Raw genomic sequence first — 26,224 nt, 5'->3', positions numbered from 1 at the left:
TTGTCTTCCCTCATTTTGAGATCTTTGTTCTGATTGAATTTTTTCACTTCACTGGAGTACATTCCCTCTGAAAGAGTCATTCCCTCTGAAAGAGTATATGGATGGTATACTTTGAGTATACCATAATTTGCATATTAAAGTCCCTCTAATACGAATGGCATTGTGGCTGGGTAAGGGAATCCTATATAACATACATTTCTCTCAGTCTGAGAAAATTGTTCTACTGTCCCTTGAGATTCTAGCTTTGCAGATAAATGTTGCCAGTCTCCTTTTCCTTTTGTAAGTAGCTTCCTCTGAAACTTTTCAGGTTTTTCTTTTTACTCTGGAGCTCAGAATTATCATCTGATTTTATCTTTGTATTTATTTTATCGTTAATATTTCTAGGACTCAGAGAACCCCTTTGATCAGATGACTCAAGTCTTTCTTTAGTTCAGGAACATTTTCTTCTATTTTACCTTTAAAGTATCTCTTCTCTTCCAGTAACTCCTTTTGCTCTTCCCAAAGCTCCTATTATTTGTACATAGCTCTCTTGGGTCTTTTCTTTCATTCCCCTTGTATTTTGCTCATGATTCCTTTTCTTTGCATTTCTACTAAGTGCTCTGATATAGTCTACTACCAACTTTCTTCTGAGCGAAGCTGGGAGCCTTTCTCCTCCCCCCACATCCCTCTGCCACCCTAGCCTCTCTGAATGATTTTCCCTCCTTTTCATTGAACCGTCTCATTTCTAGGCTTCAGGAAAAAATGCTTCATTTAATTTTTAAGTTCCCTTCTCTATCTTTTTTGATGAATCCTTTCTTCTATCCATCCTCTAAAATGGAAGTGTTTCCAAAGTTTATGCTCTTCTCTTTATACTTCCTTTCTTGGACATCACACTTACTTTCTCTGTTGCAACGACTCTCTCTTTTCTGATGACTCTGCCTTTACCCCAGACCTCCTGAGTTCCAGATCATACATATAATCTACTGCCTCCTGGCCATCCAATCCAAAGGCACTCAACCATGTGTTCAAAACTAATCTTTCTTTCCTACTACACATATCATTCTGTTTCATCTTATTTTGCCCTCAGCTGCAAAAGTAATCAAAATATACCACATCTAAATATGTCTGGGAAGGGACATTACCGTTAGCTTGAGGACTCAGGACTGCTCTATCATCCTAGTGCACTCCCCAGCACACTCACTCTCCTGTTCTGTTAGGCAACTATTTAACATTATATTCTTTCTTCTCACATTTTCAGTATACCCTCCCCCTCTAGATTCTCAGTGATGAAGACCTTGCTTCACTTGAGAAGCAACAAGAAGAAAGCTGCCAAAGCTCTCACTACATCTACTCTTCCATCATCTGTCACAATACACTGTGTCTTCCCTCACGTTCCTCTGGATGAATTCTGCTCCTACCGATGGGGACCCTTCACTTGTGCTCCAGATATCACTCTTTCAATAATTTTAGGACATTGCTCTACAAGTTTATCCTCTCTCTCTCATATCAACTTTTCTTTTATGGTTGGAACATTCCCATTGTCATTCAAACATGCTATTGTAATATCTCCCTAAAAGTAAAGCTCTTCTCTTGACCCTATATTCTCCTCCAATTACCATATAATTTTTCTATTCACCCTCACAGCAAAAAGTCTATACTTCTGCTTCCTCTTTTCCATTAATGCTGAATATAATGACCAAATTTCAATTCTCATTTTACTTTACCAAGCACTTGGATTTGACATAGCTGATCACTCCACCTCTCTGAAACACTTTCCTCACTAGGCTTCTGAGACCCTGCCTTGATTCTTACCCAGTGCTTGATCTCAGTCATCTTTGCTGATTCCTTCTCATTTTCTTAACCTCTAACTTTTAAAAAAGATTTACTTTATTTTTTAAAAAAAAATTTATTTATTTTGAGAGAGAGAGAGCACAAGCGGGGGGGTGGGGACAGAGGAGAAGTGGACTCCCCACTGGGCAGGGAGCCCAAGGCAGGGCTCCATCCCAGGACTCTGGAATTATGACCTGAGCCAAAGGCAGATGTTTAACTGAGTCACACAGGTGTACCTTAATTTATTTATTTGAGTGTGCATGTGTGCACGTGTGTGCATGTATTGGAGGAGGGGCAGAAAGAGAGTATCTTTAAGCCGACTCCCCACTGAGAGGAGTCTGATGTAAGGCTAGATCTCATGACCCGTGAGATCATAACCTGAGCTGAAACCGAGACAACATTCAACCGACTGAGCCGCCAGGAGCCCCCGACCTCTAAATTTTGAAGCACTGTTGTCTATACTTTTTTCTATTGACACTGTCTCCCATAGTGATCTCAGTCAGTCTTATGACTTCAAATATCATCTCCGTACTGATGATTCCCAAATTTATATCCCCAGATAATCTTCTTCCTCTACTCTAGATTCAATTTCTCCTTCAACATCTCCACTTGATGCCTAATAGGCACTGCTAATGAAATATGTCAGCAGCCAGCCCCTCTGCCCGTTGCCATGCAGACTTCCTCATCTCAGTGAATGGCAGCTCCTTTTATTCTATCAGCCCCAAAGCCTTGGTGTCACCTTTAGCTTTTATTTTTCTCTTATATCCCACATCTAATCCATATGCAAATTCTGTAAGCCACATGTTTAAAATAAAATCAGAATTGACTACATTCTACCATGTCTGTTACAACCTCCCTGGACCAAGTGTCACTACCATTTTTCTCCTGCATTACTGCGATCACCTCCATCTTCTCTCTCTGTTTCTGCCCTTGCCCCCCCCATTTTTCTCATCGCAAGCAGTGATGCTTTCTTCCTTCTTCCCTCACCCCGCCTTTCTCCCTTTCCTTTCCCAGAGGTTAAATACACATTAATAGGGCTGAATACCAATTAGATACTGGAATTGGATGGAATTGGAAAGAATATCAATTGGACTCTTTACATTTTTTGCTCAAATTCCTGTGCAAATACACAGCATTCAAATAAGTATTTACAAATAGGCTTGAAAGAATGAAAATCTGTATTTCATAATCTTTTCAGAATATTCTCATTTCTGGCTTCCCACTTCCCCTCAAACTGGCATTCTCCAACAAAAGGGATTTGGATTATGTCCTTTTCATCCAGTGAGGGAAAATGGAAAGGGAAAACATAAACCTAGCTCACCTCACATAAAAAAGCAAGGCCAAACCAACCCACTCCTGCCCTATCATCCTGTGCCACCAGGTGGAGAAGGTTGATGTTCTTATGCGATGACGGCCTTGTCCAGGGATTGACGTTCCAGAGTGCCCTGAAATATAAAGATGCCCTTCTACCTAAGACTCACATTCAGAGCTAGCCCCCAGCCCTCTAACACTCGTGAACACCAGATGCTCCAGGCCTGCCTTCTGAGGTTGGGCCTGCCATGGCTGACTCATACTCTATCTGGACCCATCCTTACAGTATCAGAAAAGACTCACACTGGTGAGAAACAACCCCAGATGCCCTCACAGTAATGTGGCTCTCCATCTTTCCCAATAGGTTACTTGCTAGCATTCCTATTCAATAAGCTGGCATTTGCTTACAAGAGATGAACACCATGACCAATCTTGTTTGTTTGGCAAGAGGGAGTGTGGGGGAAGGGATGGGGGCCTAGGGCCCATGTGGAGTCAGACAGGCCAGAAGAAGAGAACACCTGCTCAACAAGGAGAAGGCTGCCTTGTGACCATCAAAGTTGTGAACTAAGGCAATTGAAAGAAAAATATTTTGTTTGTAGGCTATTTATTTTAAAGTAATTTAGAAGCACCCTGGAGCTTTCAAATGTTAATGTGAATGCCATTCTTCTGTTTAAAGCCCTGTAAAGCCCTGCAATGACTTCCCAGCTCACTCTGATCAAAAGAGAAATTCTTTACGATGAGCTATGAGGTTCTACACCATCTGCCCTTCCCCACCCCTATCCTATCTCTGATCCTACCTCCTGCCCCTCCCTCTTACTCCCTTTGCTCACTTGTTGCTACTTGAACACACCAAGGACATCATCTCAGGGCCTTTCCACCTGATATTCCCTTAGTCTAAAAACTCTTCTAGATACTCACATGGCTCTCTCTTTCTGCCTTTATTCATGTGTCAGCCTCATCAGAGAGACCTTCCCTCACCCACCTATATAATATAACAACCAGCTTATTCTTAACACTCCATATTCCCCAATTAATACGTGTGTGGCCCAGATCAAGGTTCTTAAGTGTTCTGTATCTCTGTTTTCTCCTCTACAAGGTGGCTATAAGAAGTGCACCCATAAGAATGCAGTGAGGATTAAATGAGTTAATCCATGTAAGGTATATAGAATAGTGCCTGGCACATAGTGAGTGCTCAATTAAATGAAGGCTATTATTATTATTAATGTTATTGTTATTTTGTGCAACTAGTTCTGGCCTCCTGAGGCTGTTCCCCACATAGATGTTAAAATTCCGAAAACTGAGTACCAGGAAGAAAAAGTTCACCCACACAAAGATGGAGAAGACACCAGAAGCAGCCTTTTAACTCCCGAGTCAGGCAAACCCCTGGCACATCCTTCATAATGCCTGTTATACAGTGACTCTTCCCTGGACAGCAGAAACAACAATACTAAGTGTGAAATGGGCTCCAGAACCAAGTCTGCCACCCACAGATGTTACACCAGTTACCTGACCTTTCTGAACTTCAGTTTCCCTTCTGTGAACTGAAGATAACATCTGTCTAACCCTCCTCACAGGGGAGGGTCACATGACATACTGATCCCCAGAACTCTGATGCCCCTACTTGGTGTACTTGATTAGCCATTTCAAATACTCCACGAAAAGATGAACGATATCCTTTGTTCATTTTCAAGCCTATGGAGTGTGCAAAAGGATGCAGAGTCCACATGGAGCAGAACCCATGGGCTTGTGTGGGGTTTATTCATTTCCCAAGGCAAATAGTCATTGATCACTATGTTTGTGCTTGTCTTACCAACCAAGGAGGACACCTGGAAATGAACATATCTCTGTTTCCACGATCAAACTTTGAAAGGGGAGACAGAGTACAATTTTTAGCAAGCTGCTGCTTGGGGCAGTGTGTCTTGGAAAGAGTGGCTGTTTGCTAGGAAGGATGGAATAGGATGCCTGGACAGCAGTTTCAGCCCAGAGAGGATGGGGCAAAATTCTCCTAGGGCATCTGGAAAGGCCATTGAGCCTGCAAAATAAGGTAAAGAAAGGGTCCTACACTAAAAAACAGAATTTGTCCACTGAGAACCTCTCTCATTCTTTCTATCCCTGAAGACAATGCAGGGCATAAAAGTAGGATCAGAGGGTCAAAAAATGTTGCAAATGTTGGTGTTGTTTTATTATTATCTTTTTGCAAGAGGCAGGGGGAGGGGTAAAGAAGACATAGGCTGTCCTACGAAGTGTATAACAAAATGGAGAACCCTGGAGTGGGCCAGATGCCGATGAAGAATGAGACACGGGGCCTCCAGAAGGCACATCAGAGGGTGGGAGCTAACCAGTCTGGGAGTGGCTTCCTTATCCTTCTAGAACAGGGTCAGCCTACTTTGAAAAGGGCCATGTGATAGGCTGAAAAATGGTCTTCTAAAGATACCTACTTCCTAGTCCCTAAAATTTGTGTTTTCTTATTGAGAAAAACGGTTTTTGTAGATGTGATTAAGTTAAGGATCCCAAGACAGAGAGATTATCCTAGATTATCTGGGTGGGCCCTAAATGCCATTACACATATCTTTATTAGAGGAAGGCAGAGGGAGAATTAACACTCACATGCAAGCATGTGTATGTATGGTTGCTCCCCCACACCACCCCGAAGGCCATATGAAGATGGAAACAGGTTGGGGAGATGCAGCCCCAAGCCAAGAAATGCTGGCAACAACCAGGAACTGGAAGAGACAAAAAAGGAATTCTCCCCTGGAGTCTCCAGAGGGGGCTCAGCCTTGAAGACACCTTGGTTCTAGCCCACTGATACTGATTTTGGACTTCTGGCTCTTGGAAATGTGAGAAGACTAATTTTTGTGAGAGGACTAATTTCTGTGTTTGAAGACACCAGTCTGTGATATTTTGTTATGGCAGCTCTAGGAAATGAACATACTCATTACCTTAATAAATCCTCAAAGTAACCATGGGGTAATAAAATCTGATCATTTACTATGTGCCGGATGGTTTTCATTCATATTCACAACAGCTCAAGGAGGCAGATATTGTTATATTTCCATTTTACAGATGAGAAAACTGCAGCCCAGAGAAGACATCTAACTCTCCTAAGGTAACACAGCTTGCGCCTGGTTGAGCTGGCCTTTGAACACAGGGGTCTAGTTCCAAGTTCCATGTCCTGGGCCACTTTGTGGTGAGCTCCATGCCCACAGTGGTGCTCCTTCTACTGAGCCACATGGCCATGAGTCTTTGGTTCCCACCTTTCCTCTGTATTACCCTAAGTGGCCTCCTCTGGGATCCTGTGAGGATCAGATGGGACAGAGGACATGGAAAGTGGCTGTAAAGGGCAGTCGAGGTGGAGGCATAAGAACTCAAAGGGGAGCCCTGGCAGTAGAAGTCATCCCATGACCCCCCAGCACATGCACAGGAAAGTTTCTAGACCCATAAATGGCCATGGGTGACCTCACAGATGTTACCACCCAGAGCCACTCAAGATGCCGACCACGTAGGTGATCACTGGACATCAGGATATCAGCTCTTCAAGCCTGAGTCTGGCCTTGCCCCGGCTCATCAGCACCTCCTCCCACCTGCCTTCTCTGTACTTTTCAAATTCAGACCAAACCTTCCCAGAATCGTAGAGTTTCTTTTGCTGTAATGACTCCTTTAGTCCACAGAGAAGTAGATATTAAGTGATGGACCTGAGGCCACACAGCTAGTATGTTCTGTCCAAAGTGCCTGTGGATTTCGGTATTCTAGCTCCTCCTAGGCAGCTGGGAATTCCATCCAGTGGAGAGAATCCCAGAGGGAAAAGCAGGCATTGGGGCACATTAGCTTTCGTTTCATGGCCTGGAGCCAGCCCAACCCTCCTTTTCTGATTATCATTACACAGAAATACTGTTGCTCCCAACGCTCTGGGAAGACCCCAACCTCCATGAATTTGTTGGCGCCCAAGATGCCCACCATTCAGTCACCCAGGCATCCAACATCCTCTAGATTTGTTGAGTTCCTTTGTGCCAGGGACTGTGCTAATGCTTGAGATAAAAAGAATAAAAGAGTCTCTCTCCCAAAAAAACTGGCAAATTAATGGGAAAAGAGACAAGAAAATAAATAATTGCAGCATTCTGAAACTCATGTATTAGCAATTCATACTCATTTTTGCCATTTTCTTGTAACAGTTTACTATTAATATTTATTTAGTATTTTCTTTGCATTGACTTTTCTTTTCTTGTAAGTGCCAGCTTTGGGTTTATCTCAGCAATAACATCCATGAATTTGTGGATTTAATTTGCTAGTTAAATTTTTTATACTACATAATGTACGGAAAAATTAACGTAGATAAAAAAGTTCATGGGGACACTGCCCGCAACCTGTGGGAACTACTAAATTACTGCAAAGGGTGCTATCTGCTCCAGTACAGCACATATCTAGTCTGCAGGCTGCCAGATCAAGAGGAAAATGCTTTTCTCCTATCAAGTTCTGACTGGTCAAGACACATTAGGGTTAATGGTTTGATAAACAGCATCTCAAGGCAGGAAGTTTTATGGCAGGAAGCAGATAATTCTTTGCTTTCAGCCTAGGATCTTAGAAGCATTAACTTCTCAATGTTCATGCCATCTGAGGGAAAGACAGGCCATTCTTGTCTCCAATTTTCTAGAGACTACAAGCAAAGGGGATCTGTGATGTAAGACCACATATTTCAAACTTCTGCTTCCAACAGACCCAATGACAAATGACATTCCTGCAGGAGACATTCTCATGGGTTTACACTGGGTGGAATGTAATCCCCAGGGCTTCCATTTAACTGTAGCCCCACCCAAGAAAGCATGTCAAAAAAATGTAAGAGGATGACACCACTATAAAGATAATCTTGAGCACGCATGTATCTTAAAAAGGAAGTAAAAAACAAAGTCTAGGACTGCAACTCTGAATAACAAAATTTTACTTGTAACACTCCCTTGCAAACAAATGGAATATACCAGTGTATTGGGGTGCTAATTTCCTTCATTAATTTACTCCACAAATGTTTGCTGGGCACCTATTATGTGCCAAGCCTGTGTTAAACAGTGGGATTACAGTGATGGCCCAAGATAGACATCTCTATCTCCATGTGGCTAGTGAAGGAAGTCGATGTTAATCAAATAATCAAGCAGATAAATGGACAATGTGATGTGTACTACACAAAGAACTGCTATACAATGCTGGCTTGTAACCGTGGATTCTGATCTGGTCCTCGAGGTCCCAGGAGGGAGGCTGCCCTAAGAGAATGACAATGGCAGAGAACTAAGGATGTGAGGCAAGGAATCACTAGTTGCTCCTCATTAAGTTTCTTCCACCAGCTGGATGCTGCCCTAGTTAGTCTTTGCATTGACTCTCCAAAGTGGGCATTATTATTCCCATTTAGCAAGAGAGGGAACCTGGACACAGAGAAGGGCAATGACTTACCCAAGGACACATAGCTGGGGGTGGCAGAGCTAGGAATCAAACCGAGGTCTGTGAGACACTCACACTGTGCTTCCCTCCCACCCCCATCCCAGGCCCCTAAGACATACTGCCTCTCCAGGAAATACATTAAATAGGAAAAACTATACCAGCTGTATTGCCAGCGATAATTTTGCAGATTACAGCTATGATGTCATCTATATCAACCCCTTCAATCCTCAGTCCTGGCCATGATACAAGTTGGCAGGTAGTGGTAGCTCCATTTTGCAAGCAGAGTACCAGGGCAGAGGAGGGAAGCAAGGCAGAGGAAGCTGGAACCAAGAGCTCCCTCTTAAGGTTAAGGCTGTGCAAACCTCTGCCTTCTCTTAACAGCTTGGTCAAGTCCAGCCCCAGAGTGGGGTGCCCTGACCAAACTCCTGAAGGTTTCTGCCTTGAATTCTGTTTTCCTTTGCCTACCTGCCTGGGTTCAGATTAAGCAGCTGCCGGCTCACTGGTATGGGACACTGCAACTGGTTTGTGCTTTGCTGAGCTGGGCTGAAATTGCAGGGACTGCAGCCGGCCCCGGGGGGATGAGGAAGCAAGAGAGCTGGGAGTGTCAGGAGTGTGTCCTGGGGAGTAAAAGCCACAGATGACCAGGCTATGGCTGTACAAGAGGGACCCGTGCCTGACCAGGCCACTAAAGGGTCTCCGAGCAGTGCACCACCAGCCACTCCGGTTTCTGTTTCCCATCTCTGCATGCCTTGCATTTTGCACCTAAATGTTAGGTAAGAATCACTGGCTAAGTCTCATCAGAAATCACCGGAAATTTCTGTCCCCATCTCCACCCTTGGAAACCTCACCACAAAGAGTTTTGTAATCCACCAAATACCCTGCAAATGGGAGGAATTACAACTTGACCTCAAATATTTACTGTTTTCATTACTGGCTAAGAGGCTGGGCACTACAATTACACTTCCTGTTCAGAATCCTGGATCTCCAATTTACCGGCATCATGACCTTGGACAAGCTATTGAGCTTCCCGTGCCTCAGTTTCTTTATCCTTCAAATGGAAGTAATAATATTAACCACACCATAGGGGCATTATTATGAGGATTAAATGTTATAATGTGTGTTAAGCACTTTATAGTATTTGGTCTAATAAACACTTGATGAGAACTAATTATTAGTTATTGCTTCTATTTCTTTTCTTCCCCCCTCCCTACCTCCTTTCATAAACTGTCTTTTATTTGTATAAGGCACTGGAACTACCAAGATGTGTAAGACCCAGTTGCTCACAGTCTTGCCTGTGGTCCCATAGACAGAAAGTGGACTAGGTTGGAAGACCCAGCTAGGGTCTTGTTCTTTCCTCAAGCCTCCCTCCTCCTCCCTATCACTCTTCTGGTACCTAGCATGATGCCTTTCCCATGCACCTGCTCAGTCAGTCCTTGAGGGTCCAAACAGGTCATGGTTCAGAGCACAAGTCTTACAGTAAGACTACAAGTGTTGGCATCCTGGCTCTGCCACTGATGGGTTGTGTGGCTTTGGGCAAGTTACCCTACCTCTCTGGGTTTTAGTATCCCTACTTATCAAGGGAGATTATGATACTGTGTTTGCCCCACATGGCTGGTGATGGGTTGAGGTGGGGCTAAGTCACAACTGCTATTTGAAGGTTTCCTGGGTCCTTTTCTGATGCATTTTCTTTTCTCCAGGGGCTGTCTTGGGATTCTTAGGCAGAGATTTAAAGGTCCTGAAAGACCTGCAGCAGAATACATTTCCCTCCCTCCTTTTCCTTTTCATTCTCTTGAAGAATAGCTTTCTTTTTTTAAACAGAACAAAAAAGCATCAGTGAAAAACTCTATTCCACAGCAAAGCTTTCCCACCATGAGCTCTCCCCTTCCTATTTTCACAAAGGTTGGGTTTTTCCCCCCCTTTAAAACTATTTCTGAAGGCCAATTCCCCGATAAGAAAGAAAACAAATGGATTTTCAGGTCTTGTAGTTCTAACACAAAAAATCTGGCTTCCCTTAGTCTATGGATCTGGGCTCCAAAAGATGTTTAGGAGTTAGTTGTTCCTATTCTCCAGGATCTCACTAGATCCTCCAAAAGGACCAGTGGGACCAGAATTGGTCTCTTCCAGTAAGGTGAGGAGCTTCGTGTAAGTTCACAGCAGAGGTTGAGCCCCTGATACTTTTGTCCTCTGCTCGCTTCCTACGCTGGCTGAACTCACATTGTCCCTAAGACCTAATTCCTCCTTTACTTCCTCCTGTGAGCATGGTCTATATAACCTGAATGCTTGGCCTAGGAGTTTATGGCGGGGTCTGGGGCCTTGAAACAGGCCAGTATGGGAAATAACAGACCTATAGCCTCTGTTGAAGGGACAACAGGGAGTGCTGAGGATTGTGGTGTGTGGAAGCACATTTGCCTAGCTTACCCAGCACAAGTGCTCCTCAGCACATGTTTAGTATGCACTGGCAAAGTGGACTCAGAGCTTCTGGTTTTTCAGGAGAAGTTGGAAATCTGAATTTTTCTGAAAATTTGTCAATTACATAAAAGAAAAGAAAAGTGTGCATAAACCAAAGAAAATCCATCAGTGGACCAAATCTGGCCTTCAAGTTGCAGTTTAAAAATCTTCTTTAATCCTCTTCTTTAAAGACAGTTTAAAGGATACCTTGCCCAGCGTTCTTTACTATTCAGGAATCCCCTCTACACTATCTTTGAGATATGGTTGGGCAGCCTTCAGTAGAAACACCTCTCACTCCCCCATGACTTGGAGATCAAACTTCATCAGAACTCACAGCTTTACTTGCTTTTTATCATCATAAGCTCCAAACCTACCACTTAGTAACTTCTAGCCTTTGGTCCTAAAGTCTTTTGGGTAGAACTCAATCTCATCTTCCAATGACTGACTGTTCTTCCTAGGCATGAACCGTGGAAGCAGATTGCTCTGGTTCAATTCTCAGCAATACTATTTAATAGCTGTGTCACCTTGGCATGTTGCTTGAACTATCAGTGCCTCAGTTTTCTTACCTGTAAAATGAGGATAACAGTACCTACCTTATAGAGTCATATGAGGGTTAAGTGAACTGATCTACACAAAGTCCTCAGTGTTTGTCAATATTATTTTCTTCTTCCCCAGGTTAAACATTTCAAGTGCTTTCCACTGTTCCCTGTACCCATGTTTTCCAGGGCTTCCAACACTCTGTCTGATCACTCTGTTTGGAGGGTAAACCAGTGTGGCTCCTGTGATCTCCTCCTCCTGGTATTCCCATTCTTACATAACTTCTCCCCACCCTTGAGTATGGGCAGGGTCTATGAAAAGCAAAGAAGAAAGGATGTATGTGATTATGCCTGCATGACCACACTGTATAAGACAGCAATGCCTGTTTTAGGAGGAGATGCATTCCTGTTGGCTTTGAAGAATCAAGTTGCCATATAATAAGCTGCCTATGGGGTCACATGGCAAGGACCCAAGGGTGAATTCCAGCCCATAGCCAGAGAGAAACTGGGAACTGAATGTTGCCAATAGTCATGTGAGCAAAGGAGTACATTCGACCTCCCTGGGCTAACATCTTGACTGTGGCCTTGCAGAGGACACAGGAAAACAAGGCCTAGACTCCTGACCCGCGAAATCCATGAGATAACAAATGTGTGTTGTTTGACAAAAGCCACTAAAGGTGGGATAATATCATTGTGCAGCAAAAGGTAACTAAAACAGTCAACCATAGTAACTTTCCCACATTCACCCTACTTTGGAAATTCAAATATGTCAGCGGCCTACTGGAAACAGGAGTTCCTGAAATTGAACAGCAGATCACAGTAGGCATTATTTGCATGCTGTATGAGTGTGGCTGTGAAATAATGACAGATCTCTTCCAACTGGCGTTAGAGAACAAAGGCACCTGTTCCTATGAGAGCAGGGTGGGAGCCCCTACTGCTGGGCACAAAGTACCGGGCTAGATGTTGGGAGGCAGAGGACTCATGTCCCCCTTCTGTGCTGTCTCTGAACCAGACCTGCTCTTCAGCTCCGGAAATGATTATCTGGGGTGGGTGATACCTGCAGCTCATCTCTTTTCCTCCTATTTCTATTTTCTTTTTGTGCTAATTTTCTCCATGAAAAGGGGAGTCAGAGGAAGAAAAAAAAAAACAAAACCAACAGGTGACCTCACCTGTTAAAACTGGAGGGGATGCAAGGGAGCAGCCAGTACCACTCCATGTAATGGATGGTTCTACCAGGCCCCAAGGCTCATACGTGGCAGAGCCAGGGCTGGAACCATGCCTTCCAACACCAGCTCTCTTTTGTCAAATTAAAACCTGCCATCTTCATACGTGGGAGCAGTAAGAGGTTGCCATTGTGGAGTTTCGGAGACATGCGCTGTCAGAGGGTTCCCTCCTTACATTCTCTTTGCTTTTGGGAAAATGAACTTGTTTCTCTGAACCTCAGTCTCTTCATCTATTACATGAGGCCAATGACACCTGCTTCACAAGTTCAGGAAGGCTGATGGGATAACATATGGCAAGTGCATGGCTCCAAACACATGGCAGAGAAGGGCGTGCTCCCATCACTGTGTTCTTATGGGAGGATTTAAAACTCTCACTCATTCTAGCTTGCACTCACTCATAAGGAGAACATCTACTGAGCAATGAAATTGTGTCTGATATTTTCCCAGAAGGCATTTTCTTAGATTAAAAGTATCTAGTCGAGTTTTTTTTTTTTTAACCTCATCCAAGAAGTCTTCTCTTGTTACCCCAACTAAAGGAGTTCCCCGCATGCTCCCTAGCTCCCAGTCACTCGGCTTTACCTTCTTCATGGCACTTATGACTGAAATGGTTCATCTATTCGTTCCCATGTCCAGTGTCTGTCTCCATCATGCAAATACGGGCTCAAAGGCCAGGGACTGCACCTGTCTTGTCTGCTGCTGTATCTCAGTACCCAGAGCATGGTCAGACCCAGCATGGGTGCTCAGTAAACAAGGGCTGAATCAATGACAGAACCTGTCTTGCTATTTTTATAAGAATTGGCCTGAACGGGAAGGAGAAATCCAAGGAATCCAAACAACTTCAAAGAAGAAAAGAACCAAAGCATTCTAGCAAAACACTGCCTCATTTACATACTCTGCACTTTGACTTTCCATGTTCTGAGCACAGTGCTGAGCAGTCAAAATGGGGTGTCTCATGAATTCTCCCATTGGTCTTATGAGTTAGGTGCTCTTAGTGTCCCCCATTTATAGATCAGAAAGCTGAGAAGTGCTGAGAAGTGAAATCTTCTGCATAAATGCATACAGTTAGTGACAGGTAGAGTTGAGGTTTGGAATGCAAGCTCCAGGGGCTGATTTCCAGAGGCTGACTTTCTCTGGACTTCAAAGCTGATAGCACCCTTGCGTGTAGAGAATGAACACTGAAATATTTAGAGGTAAAGAGGCATCATCTCCGCAGCTTACTCTTAAATTGTATATGGGTGTGTGTGTGTGTGTGTGTGTGTGTGTGTGTGTATCCAAATGTGTGTGAGAGAGAGGGGAGGAAGAAGTGAAGGAGGGAAAGAGGAAATATGTAGTATATGCAGTAATATGCAGTATATGTTAACACCTGGGGAATCTGGGTGAAAGGTCTCTGGTAATTCCTTGAACAATTCTTGCAACCTTTCTGTGAGTTGGAATTATATCAAAATAGAACACCTCTGAAAGAGCCAATGGTGGGAAGAAGATACAACTCGCATCACGATAAGGAAGGTGCAGATCCTGTTTAGTGAGAATGAAGTCGAGTGGGAGGGAGACTGGGGCAGACCCCGAGGCTTAAAAGGCCAGGCTGGGTGGTCAGGTTTTCTCAGGGACCTCAAGGTCCCTGAGATGACCCTCAGGGACGCAATGTTGGGACAGTGATAGGAGCAGTGGTGACATTCTCAGTTAGCCATGTTTTGCCCATCCTCCAACACCCCTGAAGTCTTTAAAAGCCAGCTTCTTAATCCAGCTGCTTATTCCTGAAGTTACCCACAGGCAGGCACAGGTCCATGGTCAGGGACAGAGAGCATCCTTCCCCCAAGGTATGACTTCCACTCCAGTGATCCATGGGGACAACAGCCTTGCTTGCCATCCCAGGGTGTGAAAAAGATGCTGGAGTGCTGGGCTTTCACACAGTCATGTAATTGTCCCCTACAGAAGCAAAAGCAGAAACTCTGCATATTCCAGATAGTACCCAGAGAGGATAATGAATGCATCCAAGGTCACACAGGTCGCAAGACTTAGATTAGAACACCAGTATCATGGGTCCCCTTCAAGAACTTACATTCTTATTTTTTGGTGCCACCATCATTATATGACAAAAGGGCTAATAGTTAGCCTTGAGTCCTGGTTCCTTCTCTTGAAATACAGACACCATCTTTCCACTATTTTCTAAAGTAGATGTCCACAGGGGAAGACTGTGCATACTTATCCCAAAACATGGATTCTGCCATTAGGCAGAACTTGGTGATATCAGTTCCTAGGGGATGACCTTGGACAAATGACTTAATCTCCTTGAGCTTGAGTTTTTGCTTCTGGAAGATGGGGACAATGACATCTATCTTACTGAGTTGTTGCGAAGATCCATTATCCTAATAGATATTGATGAAACACTGATCTAGGTGTTATAGATATATCAGTGGACAAGACTGATGAGGGCCCCACTCCCAAGTAACTTCCATTCTAGTTGGAAAAGACAATGAATAAACATATAAACAAATAAGGTTTTTCCAGATAGTGATAAATACTGAAAAAAAAAATCTGAAAAATGGCATGATGGGAGCCATGAGTGACTGGGGATGGTTGTGCTACTTCAGCCATGGCAGATATCTCCGAGAAGGTGACAAACGTCTGAGCTGGAAGCTGAATAAGAAAGAGCTGGTGTTGGCAAGACATGGGGAAGGCCTAGGGAGGAGGCAGGAGAGCCCTGGAGCAAGGACGGAGCTCAGCTTGGTGAAAGGATGCTCCCAGCAAGGCAGGAACACAGTAAACTTGTGGGAGGGTGGGGGATATAAAGGCAATGAGAGCAGGGACAACAGCACACTGGGTTTGAAAGGGTGAAGCATTTGGAATTCATCTTAAATGCACTAGGATCTATAAAGTGTTTAAAGCAGAAGAATAACATCTGATTTTTCATGTGTATGAAGGCAGATAATATATGCGATGTTATGAGTATGGAACCTGGCACAGCATAGATAATTAATAAAGGATAGCTTTATCATTGTTTATCATTCCTAGGCAGCACCACTAATCATTATAGACTTCTAGAAGGTGGGTGGTCTGTGCATATCTTCATTTAAGGCCGTGCATCTGGATGCACCTGCCCAGAGGAGGGGGAGAGTAGCAGGAGCTACTCCTAGCTGCACTGACTTCCTCCCTCCCCCCTGCCACACTCTCCACCCCACGGCAGATGTCAGCCACCCCTGCCAGGCCAAGGGGCAGCCAGGGTAGGATCACTGGGCCCCCTCCATCTGGCTCTAGCTCCAGGCCTCCAAGCCGCCTTCACGTTGCTGTAAAAATGCAAAGCATTCCAGCCATTTTAATTACTGGGCGTTGCATAAGCCAGCAACCAGTTCATACAAAGGAACAACAGACAAAAAATGATTTTTCAACATGCCTTCAGCCTCTCCCATCTTTTCCCCCCGAAATTGCCTCCAATCACTGGCTCCCAGGCCTTGAAAAGCACTCCAGGTATGTGCAATCTCTTTCAGAGTTTGTTGATGTGACATCAAGATCTTTTTTTCTCTAAATACTTGAGGCAGAGGCAGTTCCAGCTACCTTCAAGCAGTTTGGAAAGTTACTGGTCATATCCCTACTTGACATGTTAAGACTATTATAGGGGAACCATACCATATACACTGAGGCTTCGTTATAAAGCAAAGTTCAGCATGTGGTGGGTCTGTCTAGGGACCAATCAGGAGGCTTTTAGTTTTTAAATTCTAAAAGGACCTCATTATAAGGTACTCCCAACACATGAACCCTAAACAGAATATCCCAGTAATGCTAGGATGTGAAGAATTTCTTAAAAATTTGTAATAGGATTAGAGAAGTTTCCAAGTTTCCTAATTCTGACTTTCAGTGATTTTCTCAGTACTTCTAAAACTCTTCCTTCACTAATAATTTAATCTACCAGTTTTATGGAGGACCTACTGAGTGTCAGGCATTGGGCTAAGTGCTCAGAAGAGAAAACTCAATTCACCTCTGTCATTAGCTCACTTTCTAAAGAGGGAAAATGCCACTGAAACGAACAGTCCCGAAGTACTGTAGTGAATATCAAGTCAGAGTTCATCCTTTATGGGTGGCACTGAGCTTGGGTAGAAGGAAAGGCCACTTGTAGGAGATGATGCCTAATAATAATATTGTCTTAATATTAATACTGACAGTGGTCATTCATTGAGAGCTGACACTGTGTCAGGCATTCTGCTAAAGCCTTTCCACCTACCTTCTTGATTATTCCTCACAATTCTGTGAGATAGACACTTAATGCTGTCCTTACTTTATTAGATGGGAAAATTGAGGCACAAGAAGATTACTTGTCCAAGAATATACAGCTAAGAAATGACAGCGGTGTACAGGTGAATATTTACCAACCAGCTCTCCAGGACAAAAAGCCTGACTTGTGGCATCTGCCAATTGCTGTGGCATAAATGCTCCCATCATGGCCAATTTTAAGTCACCAGCGGATGTCACTGGGAGCAGCTCACCATGATACGATAGTTCCACTGCAGACACAGTAGGTGGACATAGCCTCAAGACCATAGATGAGAGTATAAAATGAAATAATTAGGAAGTGATGAGTTTTAAGTATTCATTACCACATTTCTAATATAACTTGTTTGATTATAAGTCGATATAATTAAATTTTTAATAATGGCTGTGTTTAACAACTGACTCGAAAAATTCCAGGAAATCTAAGAACTGGGCTCTTAGGAGCCAAGGTGAGCTGGTTTCATCACGCCTTTCGATGTTTCAAAGCCCACTCTTCAGCCCTGGACAAGTAAGAGACAGCCAGGGGAGAGGAAGAGAGGCACTCCACGGCAAGGAAACAGCAGAACAAAGACCTAAGACATGGATATGAGAACAGAGCAACAATACCATTTAGTGTTTATAAAATGTTTTCGACTGTTCATCAGAGAGGTGATGAGATGTTCAGCATTGGACTCTGAACTTCAAATTCTGGTTCCACCACTTATTAATTGTGTGGTCTTGGCTAAGTTGCTGAACCTCTCTCTGCCTCAGCTTTCCTTTCTGTAAAATGGGCATGATAACAGCCCCTACCTCATAAAGTTGTGGAAGTTAAGTATATTTGTATCTATCAAGTACATAGAACAGGGCCTGCAAATAGGAAGTGCTCAGGTTTTAATTACTTAGCCCTTGAAAAATACCTATGTGAATTAGATGTTTGTCTTCCCTTTATAGAGTATAAATATAAGCTAGAGAGAAACTTGGTAGATGGACAAGATGGGACTTGAACAAGTGTTCTGATTCACCAGCTTTAGTGCTCATCCTAAGGGCTGGAAATCACACTGAACCCACTGAGTATTATTCTCCAGGAGGGTCTACAGAGGTGCTCACTGCCCTACTACGTGTCTCTTCCAATAGAGGCTACATCTGATTCATGTTCTCACACCCTTTGATCTTGGGTACAAGGTGTTCTGAGAAAGAAGACACTCTGACGACAGGCACTGGTTGTCTGCTATTTTGTATACTTGTTACTTTCTGCATGCTCACCTCTGGGAAAAAGGAAGCTAGTGGGGTGGTTAAGAGCATAAATTCTTGAGCCAGGCTGCTCTGGCTTCGAATCCCAGCACTGCAGCATCCTGACCATGTCACCTTGAGCAAGTTACATAAACTCTCCGTACCTTTGTATCCATATCTGAAAACAGGGATGGTGAGGATAATTCCATCTACCTCACAGTTTTTGCTACGAATTAACATACGCAAACTGCTTAGAAGAACTCTTTAAGAACTCACCATTATTACCATTTTTTTTGTTATTGTTTTCTTTTCCTCTTCCTTTTACCTCATCCCTTCTTTGGGTATTACTTACATGGTCAAAGGGGATATGGGAACATGCTCAAACTTAATCAACCCAGATCATTAGACTGCAGGTTGCTTGAAGGCAGAGGCCTCATTCACCCCTACACCTATAGGGTCACACTCTGGTGCATATAGGTTCTCAGTGAGAATTTATCATGTGCCTTACTCACCACACCTCATTGATACTCATGAAAATCCTAGGAGGTATGAATCTCCCTTCCATTTTACCACTAGACATCTGAGGCTCCAAGACGCTAAGGAATTTGTTCAAGGTCATGGTGAAAAAGTGAAGGATGAAAACCCAGTTTTACTGATGTCACAGGCCTTGGTCCTTGACCCCTTTGTCAGTCTCCTCCCAAAGTACTTCCCTGAGAAGTTTCGAGAGATCATAAAGTCTAACGTCCTTGGTTTTACTTTTGAAGAAAGGGGGTTCATGGATTTACTTATAGTCACCCAGATATTGTACGATGCAGAACTGGAAGAAAAACCTGGCACATGCCTCAATCTCATGCTTGAAATTTCAAGAGGATATGAAGCCATAGGCAATGGCTGTTAAAAACGTACCGAGCAATATTCTATCAGCTTGCTTCTAGATTTGGGGCCCTTTCTCTGTAATACGAATGTAATGTTCCTATGGAATCCATCCAAATTCTGAGTAAGAAAGGGCACACCTACACCAGCAGAAATTGCCTGCTCTGTGATTGCTCCTGCCTTCTCTCCACTGCTAACCAGGCAAAACAAGAGAAGCATCTCACCTGCCAGGTGATAAAAGTCCCTCTCCAGCCTTCAGTAGGAGGTACTGTGACTCCTTCTGCTTGGTTCTAACAATGATCATGAGCTCTGAGCCCTCAGAGAGAACCCAGAAGACAAAGAGGAAATTATTAGCACTTCCAAAGTCCTGATGACCCTGAGGGTATAGCGATTTTCAGGCTCCAGAAATAGCATTGGTTTGGAAAGAGACCCCTGGGTCTGATTCACAGCTTTGCCTCTATCATGCTTGTAAGAAACTGAACATGCACTTAACTTCTTTGTGCCTCAGTTTTCTCTTTTTTCTTTTACCTTTTGACCCCCTCCCCTATTTCTCCCTACCCCAATATGTGTCCCATCCCTGCTATCAATTAGTTGATATTTTGTTTTGTTTGCTTTTAAATTTCACAGATAAGAGAGATCATATGGTATGTGACTTTCTCTGACTTGTTTCACTCAGCACAATACCCTTGGGATCCATCCATGTTATTGTGTATGGGAAGATTTCTTTCTTTTTTATGGCTGAATAATATTCCAGTGTGTGTGGGGTGGTGTATGCTACAATTAATTTATCCATTCATCCATCAGTGGACACTTAGGTTGTTTCCATGTCTTAGCTGTTGTAAAAATATGGCAGTGAACACAGGAGTGCATATATTTTTTTTTGAGTTATTGTTTTTGCCTCAGTTTCCATAACCGTAAAACAGACATAAAACAATACCTATTATCAAGGGTTGTGAAGATTGAAGAAAATACTGTATTGGAAATGACTCATTCATAGTCGGTACTCAACTAATGTGAGTCCCCTTCCCTTTTTCTTGTCTTAGAAATCCTTTTCAGCTTACCATATTACAGATGAATTACATAGTTCAGCTTACCATATTACATATTACAAGGCAGGGAAATAATTGTTTACACTCGATTAGAGAAGACTGGATGATGGGAAGGTGATGAAGTACTAAAGGGTCTGATTTCTTGTCTTGCCTTTGTCAATAATCCAGTGTGAGTATATAAATGCCCACCTCTCTGGGCCTTTTTCCATATCTGAAAATCAGAGGGTTGGATTTGGTGACCTACAGTTCTCTCCTAGCTCTTACCATAATATGGGTTCCCAAGCATCTTCCCACTCCCTTGTTGGGTGATCCAGTGCTGTGATCTCACAGCACACTTGATTCTCCTGTTGTAGTCTGTACGACCCACTCTTGTTTTCATGTCTTTCTCTCCCATGAGACTGGGAACTCCTTGAGGGCAGGACTGTGCCTTGTTCACTGTTGGATCTCCAGCACCTAGTGTGGAGCAGTGGACACTTAATTAGCATCTGGGGGAATATCTGCAGGAAGAAAGGATGAAAGGAGAGAATCCTGTCCCTTTCCTCCAAAGACCTGATAATCACACCATGACAAACAAGTTGTGAGGCAAATAAAGATGGTCGGTGGAGCAATGTTAATGAAGAGTCCGCCCACATCTTGGAAAGAAGGCTATTTATCTTCTGAGCTCTGAAGTCATAAATTCACACAGCACACATGTGCTTGGCCATCTGTAGTAGCAGACTGAGACACAGTAAGGGGAACATTCAAAATCTAGAACCCGAACTATTTGGCTGGAAAGAATCATTGAATGGTGACTATAATCTAAAACACAGAAACCAAATGGATTGTCAGATTCCCAGAGCAGAAAAAGTCTGGGTGGAAGAAGGGAAGAGTGGCAAGTTTGGAGCAGAGAAATAGGAAGACCAAAGATTCCAAAGTTGGCAATGTGTGTCTGGCATTGTTAACTTCTAGCAAGAGGGGCTCTTGCCAGTGGGTGTGAACATTATCACTCCCATGCCAAAGCCTTCACCTCAGTTCAGTGAGGAGAATTCTATAGTATCTCAGCTGAAAAGCCCTCCTTACAATGACTTCATTTCCTTTGCTCTGACTCCATACACAACAAAGCAACCTTCTGATGAGAAATTAGCCTCACACAAAGTCTTCTGATCCTAAGGAGGAAAATATGGGGGTCACATATGAGTGCCCTAACCTATGTGACAATTAAATACTTCATTAGAAGCAAAGACAATGGAATTGTGGTTGGCTTGCTGGTCTCTTATGAATCATAGTATCCCTGGGACTGATCAAGTCCGGGAACTGAACCCAGAGGAGTTTCTTGACTTAAAAAGCTGGATTCTAGAATCCCTGTGATGGTGAATTTGTGAAGGTAATACTCTGATCACCTCCCTCTTTATTTTCCCTGCTATTTGTTGGTTAATTTATTCTTTCAATATTTGGCAAGTGCCTACGATGCGCAGATTCTGTGTTAGGCTCCCCAGATGCTGTCTAGAGGAGAGAAAGACCTATCAACCACTGGTGGCAACAGATTGTGAGAAGCACTGGGTGGAAACCTAGAGTGTATGGTGTGTGTGGGAAAGGAATGAGGGACAAGAAGCCAAGGAGTGGAGGTCAATTTTATTGAGGAAGATAGAGGCTCAGAAAAACATCCATGAGGTGGTAACTCTAGCTGAATCCTAAAAGATAAGAATCCTTACAGATGAGATGGAGGAGGGTGGAGGGTGGATTCCAGGCAAAGAGCATAGTGTGAATAAGCCCTAGAGACAGGAAACTGACAGCTAGAACTTCAGGTTGGGTTAGGAGGAGGGAATGAGGACATAGGTTTGAAGAGATAAGCTAGCACAGGGCTTTCTGTTGCGTAACTACAGGGGTAGCGATCACATTGGATTCTACACCAATGGCCTGTCAAAGTGGGACCCTGGGAAGAGCCAGATCACAGCACAGGGCCTCATATGGCTTTCTTTGGAGTTTAAGACTCCATTCAGAAAGCCATGGAGGACAAATGAATCATTTTAAGCAAAGGACAGCATGATTTCACATTTATATTTGAAAAACTTCACATGAGCAACAGTGCAAAAGTTGCATTTGACAGAGAAAGACTCTGGACAGGGTGACGAATTATTTGACTATTGAAACTGTCAGCCAAGACTCTACATGGGCCTGATCCAAGGCAGAAATGGTGAGAATGGGGAGAAAGGGAGGGTAAGAAGAGATTTGTGGAGTGAGAATCTGTAGGACTTGGTGAAAGGTGGTGCCCTTGGTGCAGATGGGTAACATCATATCAGGGGAAAGACAGTGGAATCTTAAGAGGTGATAAAGGACCTCCAGGTGGAATTATCCAAGGGGAAGCTGACTATAGACTGTAGCTCAGAGGAGACTGCTGCTTACAGTGACCATTCCTGTGCACACAGCAGAGCAGTAGCTAGAACCAGGGCACAGAATTAGCCAGAGAGAGTGTGGAGGCTAAAAGGGAAGGGAAGGCAGCCAGGGACAGAAAATTGGGAAACACCTACATTTCAGTGACAAGAGGAGTCCAAAGAGTCTGCCAAGAAGACTGAGAAGGTACAGTTGGAGAGGTGGAAATTGAAAACCCAGAGGGACTAGAGTCTCAGCAGCCAAGTTCGAAGAAGGATGTGGTCAACCGTGTCAAATGCTCTTGGACCATCCCCATCACACAGGACCGGTCAACTTCAGTTTCAGCCAGTTCTGTTGAAGAGAGTTCAAGTGCCTTGCCAGAAACAGAATCTCCAACCCCATCGGACAGGAGACTGGTCATGCTGTCCATCCCATTCCCTCCCAAGCCATGAGAGCACCCAGCAGAGACACTCACATGCACCTTTTCTGCAAAGCTGCACGTGCAAATCTTCAAAGAAACCACAAGGCAGCTACTCAATTTTAAAGAAAAAACACGTGAACTCCACCAGCATAAGGAAGACATTAAGACAGGGTCGAGGAAGAGAAGGTCTCCCTCCACTTATATTACCATTCACAGAAATAATTGAGCACATAGTCAAAAATAAATAAATAATTTAAAAATTTTTTAAGGCAAAAGCTGAATGAAATATTAACTCTGTTTCCTACCTCTCACCACCAGAAAACATGGGGTACAACATGTCTCTATAGCACACATGTGTTTTCTGGCTTAAGAATCCCTGGGAGTAGCTGGGTTTGGAAGGAAATATGAAAAGCCCAGGTTTCAGGTAAATGCAGCCAGAGACTCTTACTGAAGGGTCTTCACTCCATGGCAAGACTAGTGGGGAGCTAGGGCAAGAGACATTTTGCAATTTTACTGCCACGAAATTGGCTCCAGATGGAAATGAGAAAAGGTGTTTACTCCCCGCTGGTGCCAGACACACAGAGAACCAGAAGTGCTTACCATCTCAGGTTCATAATACCCAGGGCTGGGCAGCAGCCCCACTGAGGGTCTGGCCAGGGCTCATGGTGATGGGTGGACCAGGGCTGTCTGCTGCTTGGAAAAGGCTATTTTGAATGTAATGACTTTCAGATGAGGACTGTGGGTTTGGGGGAAGGCATCGTGACTAGGGTCTAGAGGGGAAAAGGAGAAGAAAAGAGGTGTTTCCCGATGAGGCAACAGAACTGACAAATGTCTTGTCAGCACCTTCTTCTCATTTAATTTCCAGAGGCCAGCTCTGCCCCAAAAGAGTGGGATCGCAGCATTGTCTGCTGTGTTCCCAGATCTCCCAGTTCCCCCCCAAACCCATGATTCACGAGTATGTAGCTTCCTGAGAACATGTCTCCCCTTGGGTTGACATGGGGCCAGCTTGGGGGTGGAGGAGCTGGGCAGCTGCGGACCCAGACGGGATACTGACTGACAGCTTTGTGGCCATTGTAGACGGGAGGGGTTAGTTTCACCCACTCAAAGTGGGTGACTAGTGTGGAATTGCCTCTCCCTTCCTCTCCGTGAGACTGGCAGAGACACGGGCTGAGGGAATGGGTGTTCGCTGGCTTATAGCGCCCCCTAGCACTGGTCAGAGGGATAGGGCTCTGTGAGCTCTCCAAGGCCTATCTGAATAGTGGGAAGGGGTTGGTTGGACCAATTAATTAGACTCTTTCAACCAATACTTGCTGACTCTTTGTTACCAACACTGTCTGAAGGGATTTCCTCTATCTAGGAAGGGAAACCGATGGATAAACAATCACATTCTTGTCGGCTAAGTAGTACGAAAGAAAGGAGCACAGGGTGCTGTGGGAACACACTGCAGGTGATTGATGAAGACTGGGGAGGGGGATTCGAGGAGGCTTTCTGGGGCAGACGATATTTAAACTGCAACAGTAGTTCAATGCCTTTTGAAAATAAAATATAGAGAAAATAAAAGACGTATTTCCTGACCTTTTAGTGCTTATGACCCAAGAAGTAAATAGACAGATAAACAAGTAATTAAAACAAGGTTCTCTCAGAAACAAGAGCTTCAGTCTCTCCTAACACTTCACCAGCACCATCTTTGTTTTCAAGAGGGGAACAGAGAGAACCGAATAGGAACTCACTAAATGTTGACTGAGAGACTGATGGATGTGCTTCGGTTTTGGACACATTTGATTTGTCTCAAACCTGTTTAAATGGCAAGATCTATCTTCCCTACTTTGTCCTTGAGACTTTCCCATGGAACCCTAAGACTTTTTGAGCTGAGGGGAATCTTGGAGACCATTAAATTACAGCTTTCATCCAATAAACACAAACTGAAGTCTGGACAGATGAGGTGACTAGTCCACACACGCAACTGTTCTTCTGCAACATTTGGAACCAATCTCAGTTCTTTTGCTTCCCCCCACCCCAGCCCAGCCTCTCTCTGTCCCCCAGAAATAAAGTTTCATGGGTTTCTTTGCAGTAATGTGTTTGGAATGTTTTCAAAGTACTAAGTAATAATTTAGAAAGGGAAACAATAAATACACAGGAGATAAACCTCTGAGGAGAATAGAGTGGCATTTGTCCTGATTGGCTCAGAGGTGGTTATTGTTATGATGGAGAACCTTTTAGTGAGGGCAGGTGGCATGCTTTACAGACTGAACAAAGAGACTCTGAAACAAACTCATCTGCAGATCTGTCATGCAAATTCCAGAGCACGAGTGGCTGGAGTTTCCACAACTAGGGTGCAAACATTGGGTCATGCACTGCGGCTGGGGAAACTGAGGTCCACAAGTGCATGAGAGCCAGCTAAGGAATCACGCAGCTACAAAGCACTCCTGGCTTACCCACGAGCTGACCATGAGAGACAATTTTCTCACCTGTCTGAACCTTATCTTTCCCACCTATAAAATTAGGATGGGTAGTCTCTGAGGTCCTTTTAAAGGACGTCTATGAGAGGCTTCTCAAAGATTCCAGCATCCTGTAACTTGATATGAAGGAGGTGGACATGAACTCACCTACCCTAGAAAAGTTTCAGGAAAGGGGAAATCAGGGCAGCCTGGTAGGTTGAGGATAACCTGGAGAGATTTGGAATTTCTGTAGTTCTTCTGAGGTTTACAAATCTATCCTTGTTCTTAGCTGTCAAGAGAAGGTGGGAGAGCCGGTACAGTACAAAATTAACCTTAGCCACAGGTCTACTCCATCAGCTTATAAAATAGTCTTGAAATAGTTATTCTTGGGGTGCCTGGGTGGCTCAGTGGGTTAAACCTCTGCCTTCGGCTCAGATCACGATCTCAAGGTCCTGGGATGGAACCCCGCATCGAGCTCTCTTCTCAGTTGGGAGCCTGCTTCCCCATCTCTCTCTGTCTGCCTACTTGTGATCTCTCTCTCTCTCTGTCTCTCTCTCTTTCTCTCTCTGTGTGTCAAATAAAATCTTAAAAAAAAAAACAAAAAGGAATTTTTATATATTATTAAGTCTAAGGACACCTTGGCATCCAGACTGATGCCTGTGAGGTCTGCTTGCTGCACGGGCTGACCCTGGCAGTCAGGCTCTTCTTCAAAAGGATTCATGGAGCTTGTTCTTTCTCTTCCTCAGGGTGAGGACTGAACTGAATTCTCATGGGTGGGAAGAGAGAAATCGCTTGAGTTAGATATTAGGAAGAACTTCCCAACTGAAAGGGAAACTAAACTCCAAAGATGCTGCATGGATCAGCTTTGGAT

The 26,224-nt window shown here is 43.9% G+C and overlaps 1 protein-coding gene across 2 annotated transcripts in view; it reads right to left on the bottom strand.

The window, feature by feature from the left end:
* The window catches only part of SYN3 (synapsin III), a 449,385-nt gene that overhangs the window by 212,185 nt on the left and 210,976 nt on the right, over nucleotides 1–26,224 (bottom strand). The window lies entirely within an intron of this gene.

Source organism: Mustela erminea, chromosome 6 (assembly GCF_009829155.1).
Source record: "Mustela erminea isolate mMusErm1 chromosome 6, mMusErm1.Pri, whole genome shotgun sequence".
NCBI lineage: Eukaryota > Metazoa > Chordata > Mammalia > Carnivora > Mustelidae > Mustela > Mustela erminea.
Note: the sequence above shows the minus strand (reverse complement) of the source record. Positions and strands in the feature narration are given on the sequence as shown.